Consider the following 16,909-nt stretch of genomic DNA (forward strand, 5'->3'; position numbering starts at 1 on the left):
TTTAGAGAGCTAAAATATTTAGGTTTTGTTATTGGTGAAGGCAAATTGAGGACCGACCCGGACAAAATAAAAGCGATTCTTAAAATCAAGGTACCAAGAAACCCTCGGGAAGTCCGAAGCTTTCTTGGAACGGCTGGCTGGTACCGCCGTTTCATCAAAGACTTCGCGACGATATCGGCTCCATTGACAGATACCCTCAAAAAGTCCAAGAAATTCGTGATGAGTGAAAAGGCAATAAACGCATTTGGGAAACTTACAAAGGCCCTGACATCTGCCCCCGTTCTGCGTCACCCCGACTTCTCTAAACATTTTTATATACAATGTGATGCATCAGATTATGGTATAGGTGCGGTTCTGTATCAATTGAATGAAAAGCAAGAAGAACACCCTATAGCATTTTTTTCACAAAAACTCAATTCGTGTCAACGCAATTACAGCGTGACCGAAAAAGAGTGTCTTGCTGCGGTGATGGCAATCAAAAAATTCAGGCCTTACGTCGAGATGATGCCGTTCACGGTCATCACCGACCATGCATTATCAAAGTGGTTATGTCCTTGAGAGATTTGAATGGTAGATTGGCAAGGTGGTCCCTGAACTTACAGGGATACAACTTTGAAATCCAACACCGAAAAGGGTCTGAGAATATAGTAGCCGATATGCTATCTAGAGCACCGACTGAAAACCACATTGATGAATTAATATTGCCCGAACTCTTAGATTACAACACCAAAGAATTCCAAAGTGAAGAATACACGGATTTAATGAAAACCGTCACCGAAAACAATGAGAAATTGCCTGACTTAAAGGTACAGAATGGGATGATTTTAAAAAAATGTCTTCCAAACCCGGAAAGTGATGAAGAATTTCAATGGAAAGTATGGATACCGGGTGGAATGACAAATGAAATCATTGAGAAAATGCATAATGTACCCACAGCCTGTCATGGCGGAATAAATAAAACATTAGAGCGTATAAGAAGATTTTTCTATTGGCCCAATATGACCATACAAGTTAGGGAATATATCAAGAAATGCCTAAAATGCCAGGGATCCAAATCGTGTAATAAAAATTTAATGCCTCCTATAGGAAAGGAAGTCAAAACTGAAAGACCCTTTCAAAAATTATATATAGATTTTTTGGGGAAGTACCCCAGATCCAAAAAGGGAAACGCGTACATCTTTATAATAGTTGGTCATTTCTCGAAGTTTACCATTCTGAAGGCCATGAAGGAAGCCACAGCAGCTAACGTGATAAAATTCCTCAAAGAGGAAGTTTTTCACAAGTTCGGGGTTCCCGAAATCATTCATAGTGATAACGGGGCCCAGTTCTTGTCAAAATCCTTCCAAGAAATGATCAATTCGTACAAAATCACTCATATGAGAACCGCTGTCTACTCCCCACAGTCCAATGCCTCTGAGCGTGTAAATCAATCGGTGATCACCGCCATTAGGACTTACTTGGAGGAAGATCAAAGAGATTGGGACTTATACCTCTCTGAGATCGAATGCGCCCTACGCAACTCTGTGCACTCTGCAACAGGAGTAACTCCGTTCTCTGCCATCTTCGGTTTCCACATGTTTTCCAGCGGACATGATTATAAACTAGCTAGAAAACTCATGTCAATGACCGATCACGAGGTGACAGAGTTGCAGAGGCCAGAGAAATTGGAACTATTAAGGAAGCATATAAAAGAAAATCTGCATAAAGCCTACGAAAAGAGCTCAGAGAGGTATAATAAAGAGCCCGCGTAGTCAAATTTCGTCCTGGGCAGGAGGTATACCGCAGGAATGTAGTCCAATCAGAATTCTCCAAGAACATAAATGCGAAATTCTGCAAAAAATTTTTAAAATGTCGCATACTGAGGCCCGTAGGGGACAATATGTATGAACTTGAAAATTTACAAGGTAACCCCATTGGGATATATCACGTTAAAGATATCAAAATATAAATGCAATGTAAACCGACCTGTGATACAAATAGGATTAAGCATACATGTTTGTTTTTTCGTCCTAATAGTATCTAGGTTAAGTTTATAGTGCAATATATTTTTATATCTGTGATAACCAAGTACCTGCAAATTTTCTGTCCGTGTTTGTCCCGATTATACATGCATTTATACAACTGCCTTATTTATACACCTGCATTTTAATTATACTCCTACTTCAATTATACACCTACCTTAGTTATACCCTAAACCAATTATACCCTTACCTTAATTATACAAAACTGAAATCTCATTCAACTCAAATTATATCCCCTAGTTATAGATACAATAAACATTTACCCAACAACATAGATTACACATTCATTGACACTTACGTCAATCCATAAATGTAGCTATTCCAAAAAAAAATCCGATATTCGGGACACAAATAAGGCGGGATTCCCTATAAAGAAAATGGTAACACCAAGTAAATATCCTTTTAATAGGAAATATTTGGGATACTTCCCTAAACTCATATGCCCGGCTTGTCTCAGGGTGTGGAGTTCCCCACGTTGGGTTCCCATCACATTCAACAAGTAGGCCCGTCGCACACCATCACTTCCGTCATGCTTTGGCAGTGCTGGAGTTTTGTTGCGATGCCCCCAACAAAACTAAGTCCGCCCATGGACTCAAAAAAAATTTTGACGTGGGGGTACCTTAGGGAGAGACCTTTTTGGCGGCGTGTGGGGTCACTCTGAGTAAGGGAAATGGAATAAGTGACCATGGTTGGGAGGGCAGGATATTGGCCAGCAGGATATGGTTGGTATTGGCGATGATGCGTTTTTGTATAGTGTTAGTATATGTTTGTTTGAGAAATTCCTTCTAATTTACTGTTGCGTGCCAGGAGTGGGGACAAATAGGGTTGGGACCACACCCAAGAGAGGCGACCTGACTAGCCGGTGTCCTGAATGATATGCCCCGTAAGCACACGTAACAAGTAATCACAAAATATTTCCACCAAAAACTGTCAACATAGGTTCATGTTTAGATATAGCCTCTATATAACTGTACCTCCCGATTTTCTCTTTGATATAGCCCCATATAAGGTTAATTACCGATTGAATACATTTTTTATGTTTTTTTACCTTATTTAGGTCTCAGAGGTCACAAAATATCTTCGTCTAAAATTGTGGACAGGGAAGAATATAATTATTCCGTTTTAGTTCAGAATATTTTATGGTGGAGGGTATAAAAAGTTCGGCCCGGCCGAACTTAACGCTTTTTTACTTATTTTTTCTGACTTCTCTATTTAACGCTTTTTTACATATTTTTTTCTGACTTCTCTATTTAATGTGATCTCCCGAATTCTATTTGCACTGGAAATTCGGTATTAGGTGCAATGGCTCTGGTAACAGGGACAGAGCTTTTCTATTAGTTGCGTTCTTTGTGTGTTTCGGATGCTTGAAGTCTTGTCACACTAACACGTGACTGTTATCGATTACTTGGTCACCCTATATTAAATTTCGACGTAAATAACATAGTCAAATTAATATCACAAACTAATTAACGATTAATAAGTATGTACCTATTTATGTAGCTGATAATGAATATTGGTCAGATAATTCGACCAAAAAATGTCCAGTACCTCCGATTTCGTGTTTTTTCCAATTTTGAATATCATCCTTTTTTCGAATGACATACAGTGTACCAACAGTACCAATGTACATATCGTCACCATAAATGCCGGAAGACGTAACCCACAAAAATAAAACTTTACAGGAAAAGCAAAAAACGTTATAAAATTAAAAACTGTTTTATGGAATATTAATCTTATGAAGGCGAGTATATGGGACATTATCGATCATATACGAAGGGGAATTAGTAGTGAAACCAAAACCGCTGAAGTGCTTAGTTTTGAGATCCTCCATTACAACAAAATCGGCAATATTATCCCATTTTCCGAAATGCCATTTCATGAATAGCATCGTTGTTTTTGAACGTAGAAGCTTAAAATTTTGCCAGAGCATGTATTTTAGCTTTATGTATCAGATTACACCAAAAAACGAATTTCGATTTTCATGTCGGTTACGTCTTCCGGCATTTATGGTGACGATATGTATGTTTGTATGTATGTATTTGCCCGTTTGTAATTGCCTTCCAGCTCTGCGGGAACTAAATTGATTGAATTAATACTCCTTTTACAGTGGGGGCATAATTTTTTTTTGTATCATGACAGAATCTATACAGTATCAAAATATATCTGGTACAGCTTAAATATTATACCGCATACATCGGAAGTTTATCTTTCGAAGATGTTTTTACCTACGGTTTAAAATTATACATATATGCCACAACTTCACTTCCAATGAAATTGCCTCGGAGCTCTTGATGTTTCAATAAACCCACTAATTTTTTGGATTTTTCCCTTTTTCCTCAAAACTGTGGAAACCACTTTTGGCATTATCATCTTAGTCTTTTCAATCGGTATCTGACCAAAACCACCACTAATCTTTACAAACTCTAAACTAAGCCCTTTTAACAATTTTTCGCTGTTAATTTCCTAAAAAACGCTTGAAAATAAATTAGAATCGATTTGATTGTGAATAAAAATTTCTATACTACTTTCAAAAATTGACAAAACAGAGGCGTACAATGGACCCTCACCGTAGGTGCAAATACTATTTTCGCCAAAAACTGTCCAAATAAGTGCCAAGATTTACTCCAAACGCGAATCTCGGTAGAAATTTGTGGAAAAATTGACTTTATTGAAAAAATATTTTGCAAATTTTTCGCAAATTTTGGCGATTTTTTTAGGTTTTATCCTTTTCTGCCATGAGACCATTCCGAATTGGTGCGAATTGTCAAAATCTGTTCAGCCGTTCTTGAGTTATAAGCGTAGTAACTAACATCATCCTTTTATATATATATATATATATATATATATATATATATATATATATATATATATATATATATATATATAGATTCTTATCTCCTAATTTTAGAGTTAAATAAACCAATTTTTTTGGTTATTACCATGGTATAAGTAAAGAGGTAGATCTAGATGAAAACAAATTATATGTAGAACCCTGGTTTTTCATGAATTCCTAAAACGTCAAAATTACTAAACTGAAAAGCAACAAGTGGGTTTGTTTACAATACATTTTTTGAGCATTTTATAAAAAAAAAACGCGAAAAACAAGTAAGAAAGGCGTTAAGTTCGGCCGGGCCGAACTTGTTATACCCTCCACCACAAGTTGTATTGAAGTAAAATGGAATAATTAGTTTCCTTTCGTGTATGAAGAAGACTTAATACTAAATTTCAGCAATTTCGCTAAAACAATGTGAGGCTCCATTCTATGGGGGCTATTTTAAAACGTCGATCAATACCGACAAATTTCTGACGGAAAGGTTTTAGGCTCAAAGAAGACTAAATACAAAATTTCCTATATTTCGGTAAGAGAATGTGCCTAAAATTTAAAAAATACCGAAAGTCAAGAAGTACGCTTCTATGGGTATATAGGAAGACGTGGACCTATACTGATAATACTCATCAGGAATATTTTATAACTCTTCGAAGACGAAATAATGAATTTCAGCCATTTCGGTTGGATATTGACGTCGCAATCTTCAGTATTACGAAAATCGGGAGGTACCGTTCTATGGGGGCTATATCGAAACGTGGACCTATACCGACGAATTTTAGTCAGAAATGGGGCAATATGAAAGCGTGGACCTGTACAGACATATTTATGGCGAACAGTTTTATATCACATTGAAGACTGAATACCAAATTTCAGCCATTTTGGTGGAATATTGAAGACACAACCTTCAAAATACGAAAAATCGGGAGGTACCTTTCCATGGGGGCTATATAAAGGCGTGAACCTATACCGACAAATTTAAAGGGGAAGTTTGAGTACCCCCAACAAAGTCTAAATACCAAATTTCAGCCATTTCGGTGGAATATTGAGGCTACAACGTTCAAAATACCGAAAATCGGGAGGTACCGTTCTATGAGGGCTATATGAAGGCATGGACCGATACCGACAAAGTTTTGGGGAAAAGTTTTATACCAAGTTTCAGCCATTTCGGTGTTATAATGAAGCGAAAACCTTCAAAATACCGAAAATCGGGAGGTACCTTTCCATGGGGGCTATATAAAGGCGTGAACCTATACCGACAAATTTAAAGGGGAAGTTTGAGTACCCCCCCAACAAAGTCTAAATACCAAATTTCAGCTATTTCGGTGGAATATTGAGGCTACAACGTTCAAAATACCAAAAATCGGGAGGTACCGTTCTTTGGGGGCTATATGAAGGTGTGGACCGATACCGACAAAATTCTGGGGGAAAGTTTTATACCCCTAAAGAAGACCACATACCAAATTTCAGCCATTTTGGTAGGATAATGAAGCTAAAACCTTAAAAATACCGAAAATCGGGAGGTACCGTTCTATGGGGGCTATATGAAGGTGTGGACCGATATATCCCATTTTCAATACCAACCATCCTGCAAGTAATAAAAACTTCTGTACCAAATTTTGACTCTCTATCTTTAAAATTGCGAGCTGTATCTTGATTTCAACAGACAGACAGACGGACGGACAGACGGACATGGTCAAATCGACATAGAATTTTATGCTGATCAATAATATATATACTTTATAGGGTCTCCGACGAATATTTCGATGTGTTACAAACGGAATGACAAATTTAATTATACCCTCCATATGGTGGAGGGTATAAATGAATGAAATGTCAAAGTTTCTCCACATAATCAAATTGTGGATATGATGAAATGATTGTTCCAATGCAAAGCTGAAGAATTTTCTTGCATAAAAATGTTCTAAAAACAATTCTAAAAATCACTGAATTCGATTGCTTTTAAATTTGTTTGGCATATTTTTTCAAACAGCACACACACATACACAGATTGTGTATATAATTTTGAAGTTTTAGGAACAGTCGAAAAAAATTTAAACTGACAGATAGCTTTAGCTAACCTTTTTAATTAAACCATGGTTATTATTGAAATCGTATGATTTGTTTACATTTACGAAATCCACTCGATTTCAACTGTCAATTCCTTTGCGTATACGTCAAATGAAAACTCATCTAAAATCATTTGGATTTCATTTGACGTTTGAGCTATGGAATTGACAGTTGAAATCGAGTGGATTTCGTTAATGTAAACATAGCATTAGGTAAATGTTTGTAGTTGAATGTATTCTTAAATTTCGGACAGTTTGGTACCCATGGACCAGAGCCGGAGTAAAAAGTATACAAATCTAATATTTTCTAATGTGTTTTGCTATTTTGACATTTAAGAACCTTTCACAGTTCATGGCAGAACTACCAGTAGTGGTATCACACCAGCTGATCGAATATGAAAAGTCAAATCCCTTTATAAAAAAATTATTTTTGTTGTAATTTCCCCAACAACATAAAGAAACTTTTGACATAACATATTCAAAATTTTACGATGCCACTACCTGGGTAATTGTGCCATGTCACAGTTCGTATGTTTCAGAAAGTTGTTTACTAATATCTCTGCTACATTATTGTAGCTTATTGTTTTCTTGAATACACTGTGAAACACTCAAAATGCAAACAACTTCTATTGGACATTTTCTGAAAGTAGATATTGAGGCTACAAAGCCCCTAGTTGGGTTTCGTGCTTTTAGATCGGGTTTGGATTTTATGGCCTCATCTATACCGGGCTAAACGATCCTTTTTTTCATTGATCCGGGATTTATCTCCCAAACTAATGCCTTGTTCATACTAATGCTAATTCGCTCTCTATTAGTTGTTCGAACCCAAATTACGGTATAATTACTTAATTTCCCATACAAAATTTTAAGAACGAACAACGATTTTTGTACATTGTTCAATATATGGTCTGTTCCAGTACTGCAAGAATCTACTAATTTCTAATATTTTTTTCGATAACATAAAGGAAAAAATGTTATCGTTGTAAAAAATAGTAGTTTCTTGCAGGTTCTGGAACAGCGCAATAAATTACTCTCCAAACCAAGATAAAATATGTTCCATCTCTAACAAATGAGAGAATTTATCGAATTCAAATAATTATGGCAAGAAAAATTCAAAAATTAAATATTTATTTAAAACTCAAACATTTTTAGAAAAACTGCAAATCATGAATGAAAAGTAAACGGTTTAACGACTATTTACATTCAAATTATTGCAAATTTTGTCTTCACTTTCATTTTGCATTTCTTGTCCACCGTTTCAAATTCGCGTACAAATTTGGAAACACGAATCAAATGGCTGCCAGAAAGTCTGTATACCAAAAAGTTATTTTGGCAGGCCTCTCGTTAATTTTGAAAATAGAAAAAAAAAAAAATATGTTCTGCAAACACCAAAATTGTGAAAAAAAAAATTAGAAAACTTGAATAAAAAAAATATAATTTAATATAAAATAGATAACTGAAAGAAGTACAAATATTTTTTAAGTTCATATCAATTAATTTTACTCGTTTTTTGGCTGAAACTATCTTTAAAATCCGTAAATAAAAAGTATGCAAATATAAATCATGTTGCTATGAATTGTGTACCATGTCGTATGGGTTAATTCGTGTACGTAATTATTAGAGCGAACAACGTGATTCAAATGCTGGTATAAACATGGCATAATAAGAATTTGAGGTCTTCAGCAATATTGTAGTCCTAAAATAGCAGAACTTAAGTGTCAAATATTTGACGTAAAAATAAAGGACAAAGTTGGTCAGGGTACGCCTCAGGGGTGGGGGTGTATTTTTATCCCCACTCTTATGGGTCACTACGATAAATAGCCTATTAAGCACTTTAACCGATGAGGGATTTGACCCAGTCGACGACGACGTTCTAATACTTCTGAGGGGTAAGAATCCAAACTTACTAAGCAGAAGAGCTGAATCAGCCCTAAAACTAGCGTACAACTGAGCTAGACCAAGAGGTCTTAATGTAACCCCGGAAAAAACGGAAATGTGTCTGTTTACCAGGAAAACAAAACTGGGACACTTTGAAGAACCAGTTTTCCTAAACAAGACAATATTTCCAACAATGTCAAATATCTGGGAGTAATTCTGGATAGGAAACTTAAATGGAAAGACCATATTCAAGAGAGAGCCAATAAAGCTCATAGATGGTAAACCTGTAGAGGGGCTATAGGCGCCAAGTGGGGTCTTATTCCTAAGATGACACACCGGTTATACAAAAGCGTAGTTAGACCTATTCTAACATACGCTTCAGTAGTCTGGTGGACAGCTATAGATAAAAAGTGTAATATTAAAATACTACAGAAAGTCCAACGAATGTGCTGTCTAAGTGTAAGCGGCGCAATGAGGACAACATCAACGAGGGCATTAGATACTATTCTATATATACACCCAATAGAAATCCAGATTAGGTATGAAGCGGCTGTCGCAGCTATTCGACTTAAAGCGATGGACGAGTGGATCAGTAAAGACCACGTAACATACCATCAAAACATTCTACAGGTAACAACGGGAGAGTCAATGGATAACATTGTATCAAAACGTATACCTGAAACAAATGTAGCTGCCTCGTGGATCGGCGGAATTCTAGCACAAATGCCGACTGGAAACTGTTGTTATACAGCTCCATGGGAGAACGGGACTGGGTCTCTTTATTGAAGAACCACAGACCAAAATATCTCTTCGTTTGCCGGATCACAATACGGCCCATCAAGCGGAGATCCGAGCGATCACAGAGTGTCTGAACTGGCTTAATGCCAACACGAGACCAACTACTGTAAACCTATTTACGGACAGTAAAACTGCAACCAAGCAATAACATCCAAGACAGTAAAATCACAAACAGTCTTGCATTGTATAAATTCGATCAACAGCTATACTCAGCATGGCACGGTGCGTATAATATGGTTACCGGGACATGCGGGGAATATAGGTAATGACATAGCAAATTCTCTGGCAAAAAAAGGAAGGGAACTAGCAACCGTAAACTTAGCGAACGCAAAGCCACTAAACGCGTCTCGGCTAGAGTTAAAAACTTGGGCAAAAAATGCCCACTTATCCCTATGGAATAGAGAGGAATTAGGGAAAACCACAAAAATCCTATGGGGAGACCCAAGTGAGGAAAAAACTAAAAACCTATTACTGCTAGGTAAAGCAGAGTTGAGTAGACTTACAGGTGTTCTTACAGGTCACCTGGGTTTAAAAGCTCATCTGCAAAAAATTAGTTGTGCAGACAACAGCGTGTGCAGGGCATGCGGAGAGGATGATGAAACATTGGAGCATTTTCTCTGCCAATGCCCCGCTTTCGCAAACATCAGATCCCAGTTTTTAGGGAACGACACAATACCAGGGGATCAATTCTGTTTCTATGAAAATGTGAAATGAAAACTTTTATGAAGGCATTTTTATATAAGGTTTATGCATGAATTACAACAACTAACAAATTTACAAAAACAACATTGTTGTTATTGAAAATTAATTGTCAAAGAAAAAATTTAATAATAGGGTCGAACCAAAGTTTTTTTAAGGAAAAACATAAATACATTTTAAAAATCCTCTAAAATAGAAGAAAATTGAAATCAAAATGTAAATGTAAAGCATTCAGAACTCTCGTAGGTAATTTTTATTACACGTTTAGGATGAAAAGCAATATTTTATGGTAGCAACTTTCGAAGTTTCAAATTGCATGAGTAGACCCTATTACATTTCGAAAACTAAATTTACAAAAAAAATTAAGAATACAGCCGATTGTCACTTCTACCTTATATAAATATGCCTTGACTTTTATAAAGGAGAAAACTGTCAAATGAAAAAATTATAAAGGAAATATTTTTCATTTCAAATTTTCATAGAACAAGAATCCAGGCCCAGATCTTAATAAGGTAATTGTAGATGACCTAAAACAATTACGGGATTCTGTTAAGGGAACAGAGTTCCTTAAATAAATTATAGTAGAGTCCCCTTCTTCAAAAAACATAGACTAGAGCGCACAACAGGCCTACTTCATGGCTTATGTGTATGTCCACCAGGACATGTGGCGATTATATTATATATATTATTATATTATATTATTGATAAAATATATGAAATTTTACATAATTTCTGGAATTATGGTCAGTTACAGCCAAATTGTTGAGAGTTGAACCAAGTAACCTTTCGTAAAAATTGCCAAATAATGTGCTCAGCAATTATTTATAACATTCTGAAACTAAAACGCTTATTTCATGTTGTTTAGGCGGTATTTCATATCATGCTTTCTACTAAAAATATTTCAAACAACATTCACGCAGGTTGTTTATCTCATGTTTGAAATTTCAATGTATTGTCGATATATTTATCAAATTGTCGTTGAATAATATGCTAGAAGCAAGGCACATTTATAGAAGGTAGAAGTGACAATCGGCTGTAATTGTGGTTTTCAAAATTTAATAGGGTCTACTCATGAAATTTGCTACCATAAAATACTTCTCATCCTATACGTGTAATAAAAAGGACCTACTACAGTTCTGAATGCTTTATCGGGCATGTTCTGAGACACACTTCACCTCTCACTTCACGCCTCAAGCATTTTGTTCACCCCGTTTACGCTGATTTTTCAAGTATTTTATGGAGGGACTAGGGCGTACTCTTCTTTTTAAATACCCTAGTGAATCTTACATACATACATACCCAGCGAAAAGTTTGCCTCCAAAGATGCAGTTAAATGATATGTACAAGTGATTTGGAAGTGCATCAAATTATGCATTTTCACTCATGATTTTTACAAGGGAGTGACCCCGGAAAGAGGCACTCCATTGCACCGCATTTTAACTGACCCTTTGGCATTGCATTTTAACTGAACCTTTGGCACTGCATTTTAACTGACCCTTTGGCATTGCATTTTAACTGACCCTTTGGGGTAGAATAGGAGGCAGTCCAGAGCACGTGTTTTGAATAACAAAATAAAATGCATTTATTATTTGTGTAAAACAAAAATATTAATAACTTTATTAAATTAACATTATGAAAATTCTCTATTGAATTCAATAGCAAACATGTGTGTTCCTTCGCTCTTTATTTAATCCAAGCTTAAGTGCTTTTACTTCTTCTGCTAAATGGGTTTGATATTGTCTTCCCATCACCAGTTAAGATTTCGACATGTACTCCAACAGCACCCCATTGGGAAATTTTCTTCTCGTGAGTTATCGGAAAAATTTTCACAAATTAAATATTATTTAGTTTGTATTAACAAATGTTTGGAAATGTTAACGCGATTATCTCTTTTATTCCGCTGCCTGTAGAGATGTATAAACTGATTTATGTACATGTAGGGATCTCTAACAACTGCTAATAAAATGTAGTGAACGGAGTGCCTTTTTCACGACTCCGTTTGCACTGCATCCGGATGCTGTTAAATTGTGAGGAATTGGAGTGCCTTTTTCACGACTCCGTTGAACTGCCTCTGGATGTTGTTAAAATGTGACGAATGGATGTGATTCTTTGGATTGCATCCAAATGCGGTTAAAATGTGAGGAATGGAGTGCCTTTTTCACGACTCCGTTTGAACTGCATAAAAACATGCCGTGAAAGAACTAGTCTACATTGCACTACTTCCAATTTATTTTGCTGGGTATGTTCCTACAACATCCCTGAAGGGACAAGGGAGACTTCTCTCATATCAATCAAGTGCACGCCGATTCATATTGACTCAATGATATGGGGCCTACTTTTATTGCCGAGTCCGAACGGCGTGTCTGTCTTACGACACCACTTGTAGAGAAGTTTTTCATGGCTTAAATACTCAGGAAATGTCACCAGAATTACTGAGGTGGAATTTTGCCACCGTTGAAAATTTGATGTTGATTGTCCTGGGATTCGAACCGCAGACCTTCTGAGTGCAAGGCGGACGTACTAACCATTGCACCACGCTTGGGACCACCTCAAAAAATAGGAGTAAATTGAGTGATCAAAATGCTTGAGGCGTGAAATGAGAGGTGAAGTTTGTCTCAGAACATGCACGTATATTTAAATTTTGATTCAAATTGTTCTATCTTAGAGGATTTTCAAAATATTTTATGTTTTTTTTTTCTTTTGTTTTTCCTGATTAAATTTTATGAACGACCTATTATTCAATGTTTTCTTTGGAATTTAATTTTCAATAACAACAATGTTGTTTTTTTGTAAATGTGTTACCCAGCAAAATTTGACGGAAGGGGTTCTTTGCGATGACGTGATTTCATGTCATCTTTTGCATTGGTTCAAAGGAAGTCGTGAAAGATCCGATCTTTTCATTAGGATTTGAACCAATGCAAAGGAAGTCGTGAAAGATCCGATCTTTTCATTAGGATTTGAACCAATGCAAAGGAAGTCGTGAAAGATCCGATCTTTTCATCAGCATTTGTACCCATTCCATCGATCCAATAGAGATGATGTTTGTGTTTTTATTTACACACCTGTTTATTTTCATTTTGGTAAGTTCCAGTACTGCAAAAATCTACTAATTTTACTATTTTTTCCGATAACATAAAGGAAAAATTGTTATCGTAGTAAAAATAAGTAGATTCTTGCAGTTTCTGGAACAGACCAAAGTTGTTAGAACTGTCGTCGTGATGTTGTCTCACATTTCCTGCATATCAAACAACTAAAACTTCTAAACAATTGGTATTATATGAAGTCCCAACCATCGAGCTAAAAATAGAATCGGACTGCACACATTGCTATTTTAAAAGTTCCCTTGTCTGTTCTAATGTCATGTTCACACGAGCGTTTCAATTACGTTGTTCGCCTGTCGAACGACGTACACGAATTAACCCGTTTCCACGACACTATTCGTAATTAACAGAAACATAAACAAAATTTCCTTCATTTTTGTTTCCTTGTTTTTACGAAAATTTGAACCGAAAACACATAAAATATACATTAAATGAACAGGAAAAGCAATAGACTATCCTTCAAATGTATCTTCTATATTTAACTACACACATTTCATTAATTTTTTCCATCAATTCCGAATATTTTTGTATTTTCAATATATTTTTATATTTTTCTATTTTCAAAATTAAAGTGAGAGAGACATGTCAAAACAATGTTTGTGTATACAGACTTTCAGTTATTTGTTTCCTTTTTGTTTCTGATTTTTTACGCGATTTTGAACTAATGGACAAGAAATATGTGTGGAATTAAGAAGGAAACACAACCATCTTCCTTCTGCTTCTTTATAAAATGTTTAGTTCATTAATTTTCATTCATCTTTTTCCTTTTTTCTAAAAATTTTTGTGTTTTCAACAAATTTTTCTATTTTGAATTTAGACATGTCATAATTAATTTATTTCGATAAATGCTCTCATTTGTTAGAGATGGGACATATTTTATCGTTGTTCGGAGAGTATTTCTACTTGAACAACGTAGAAAAATCGTCGTTCGTTCTTAGAATTTTGTATGGGGAATCAAGCAATTTGTTCGTATTTGAGGGTCGAACAACGAATAGAGAACGAACGACGTACCGTGGAAACGGGCTATTAATCTGACATAGAATGAAATCAATCAAATCTCGCTTCTTGGAATTTGAAAAAAGTCCGAAACGAAAAGGAACAAGAATCTGAAAATAAAGAAGAAACTACTTTTGGAAAGAAAAAATTAAAAATAAATTAATTAAGCATAAATGGTATTTTCCATAAAAAGTCTCTCCTCCCCGTTCGCTACATTTTGTTCTTAGAGATCCCTAAAGCAAGCCGGGTTGTAGATCCCTACATATTTCCGTCACTAAACAAAAGAGTATAAATTACCAAAATGTTGTTATAAAATAAAAGTAATTTACGAAATAAAAATACTTAAAGGAGTGCATTTGGAGTCCATGTTGAAATCTGAACTGGTGATGGGAAGATAATTGAAAAAACCTTTTGTAAGATGAAAGAATGTCAGTTGCGGAGAACGGAGGAAGTAATCTTTTGCGTGGCAGCGGTGGTGATTACATTGCAATTTTGGATGTAAACTTTTGAAAAACTAAACTGATAAATTAATTGTAGCCATTTAATGAATTCGTTTGAATTAATAAAGAGTTTTGTTTTTCATGAAAACCATATTTCAATACATACCATATTCCAAACAAGACATGAAAATTTCATGCCAAGGGGTTGGTGAAAATGACATGCCAAAGCATTGGTTAAAATGACATGTCAAAGCATGGATGAAAATGACGTGTCAAAGCATTGGTGAAAATGACATGTCAAATCATTGGTGGAAATGACATGCCAAAGCATTGGTGGAAATGACATGCTTAGGATCCAGAAAAGAACGTCATCTTTTGGGGTCCACGCTCATATAAAATTCATCGATGAAGATGCTAAAAAGATGACATGCTAGATCACTTGCACCCATGATTGAATGTCATCTTTGGCATCGAACATTTTGCTGGGTAGTTGTTGCAATTCATGCATCTACCTTCTATATATTTGCCTTGGCTAGAAGCAACGTGATAGAGGCATTTTACTACAATGATATGTTCTGAAGAGTTGTGTATTACATTCCAGCTTGTATTTTTCGCAAAGATAGCATTTAACCGTTTTGGAGATATGCTGCGAAATATATACATATTACGGAATTTTTAGATATATGTATTATAAAATTTGAGGCAATAAATGATGTTATTCATGTTCATTATTTTTCCAAATACTTTCTTATTGTTCTTATCTACACGTTTGCTGCGGATGTCATGGAAAGATTTGCATTGGTTTCGAAGACATAGCCCCGATTTGTTTTAAAAAGTCAATAATTAATCATGTTTAGATAAGGCCATAAAATTCGAACCCGATCTAACAAAACAAAACCCAAATAGGGTTTTTATCTATTCGGTCTGTACTTTCATAAAAACAGCATTAGAACTTGATTGCACAAAATTACATTGAAAATGTTGCACAGTGATATTGAACGGTTTAGTATCTTTGGACAAGAACCAGAGAAAACAGGATAAAAATACCATTTGCTTTGCCATTTTAACCTTTAAGAACTGTTTATACCGCGATCATATGCCCTAGAAAGTTGTTTACGGAGATCTAATGTACATTTTTGTGATTGCTTGTTTGCTTCAAATTTAATCGATTTGCTATCTGTAGACCCAAACCCGAGAAAAATATAAAAAGAAATTACATTTTGACGATTATGACCTAGTAGATGAAGATTTAAGGCATTTATATGTTCACAATTTTCTTTTTCTTTGAGAAGTGCTACAACTTTGTCTCTGAGATTAATTCAAATTTCCTTACGGTTTGGAAGATATATTCAGCCTTATTACGGTTGGCGTAGTCGTATCCAGAATTGCAAGTTGACGTGTCGAAACGACTGATTGGTATTATGAATATATTCGTTCTTAAAAGTTAAAATATCACATTTTAAAGAATTCTTTTGGTTAAAAAATTAATAGAACTATTAGTAGATCATGTTTAAGCTTTTAATCCAGAAGAAAAACCAACCCTACAGTTTTTACAATCAAAATAATTGTTCGGCGTAGACGTTTTTGTAGTCATTGGCGTAGTCGTTGTCGTAGGGCTAATTTATGGTATCACGAAAAATTTACGACAACGACAATTTTTTCCTCATACAAAATTAAAAAAAAAAAATTTAATTGTAAAATAATTCGTTCGAAATCATCTTTTGAACAAGAACTAAGAAATTTGCATTTGCTTGAATCTTTATACGAGGACTCCAACAGATTTTCAATATGAAGTTTGTCATCTGATAAAAACACGAAAATTGTCATACGAAAATGAATTAAAGAAGTAAAATTTTTATTTATTTTAGTTATTTTCCAATATATTTCATTAATCATTGCCAAAAAATTCTTTTGAAATTGATTTGTTTTTTATTTTTATATGCAGTCGTTAACAAAATCGGTCACGACTCTTTCCTCGCATTTCAACGCCATACGTGATACCGATTTGTCGTATCAAAAAAATAAATTTTATTTATAGCTTAAGAAATCCGTCCAGGGAATGATGAATGTGTTTCTTTCG

Source organism: Musca autumnalis, unplaced genomic scaffold (genome assembly GCF_047663935.1).
Source record: "Musca autumnalis isolate F117 unplaced genomic scaffold, ASM4766393v1 scaffold_1, whole genome shotgun sequence".
Taxonomy (NCBI): Eukaryota; Metazoa; Arthropoda; class Insecta; order Diptera; family Muscidae; genus Musca; species Musca autumnalis.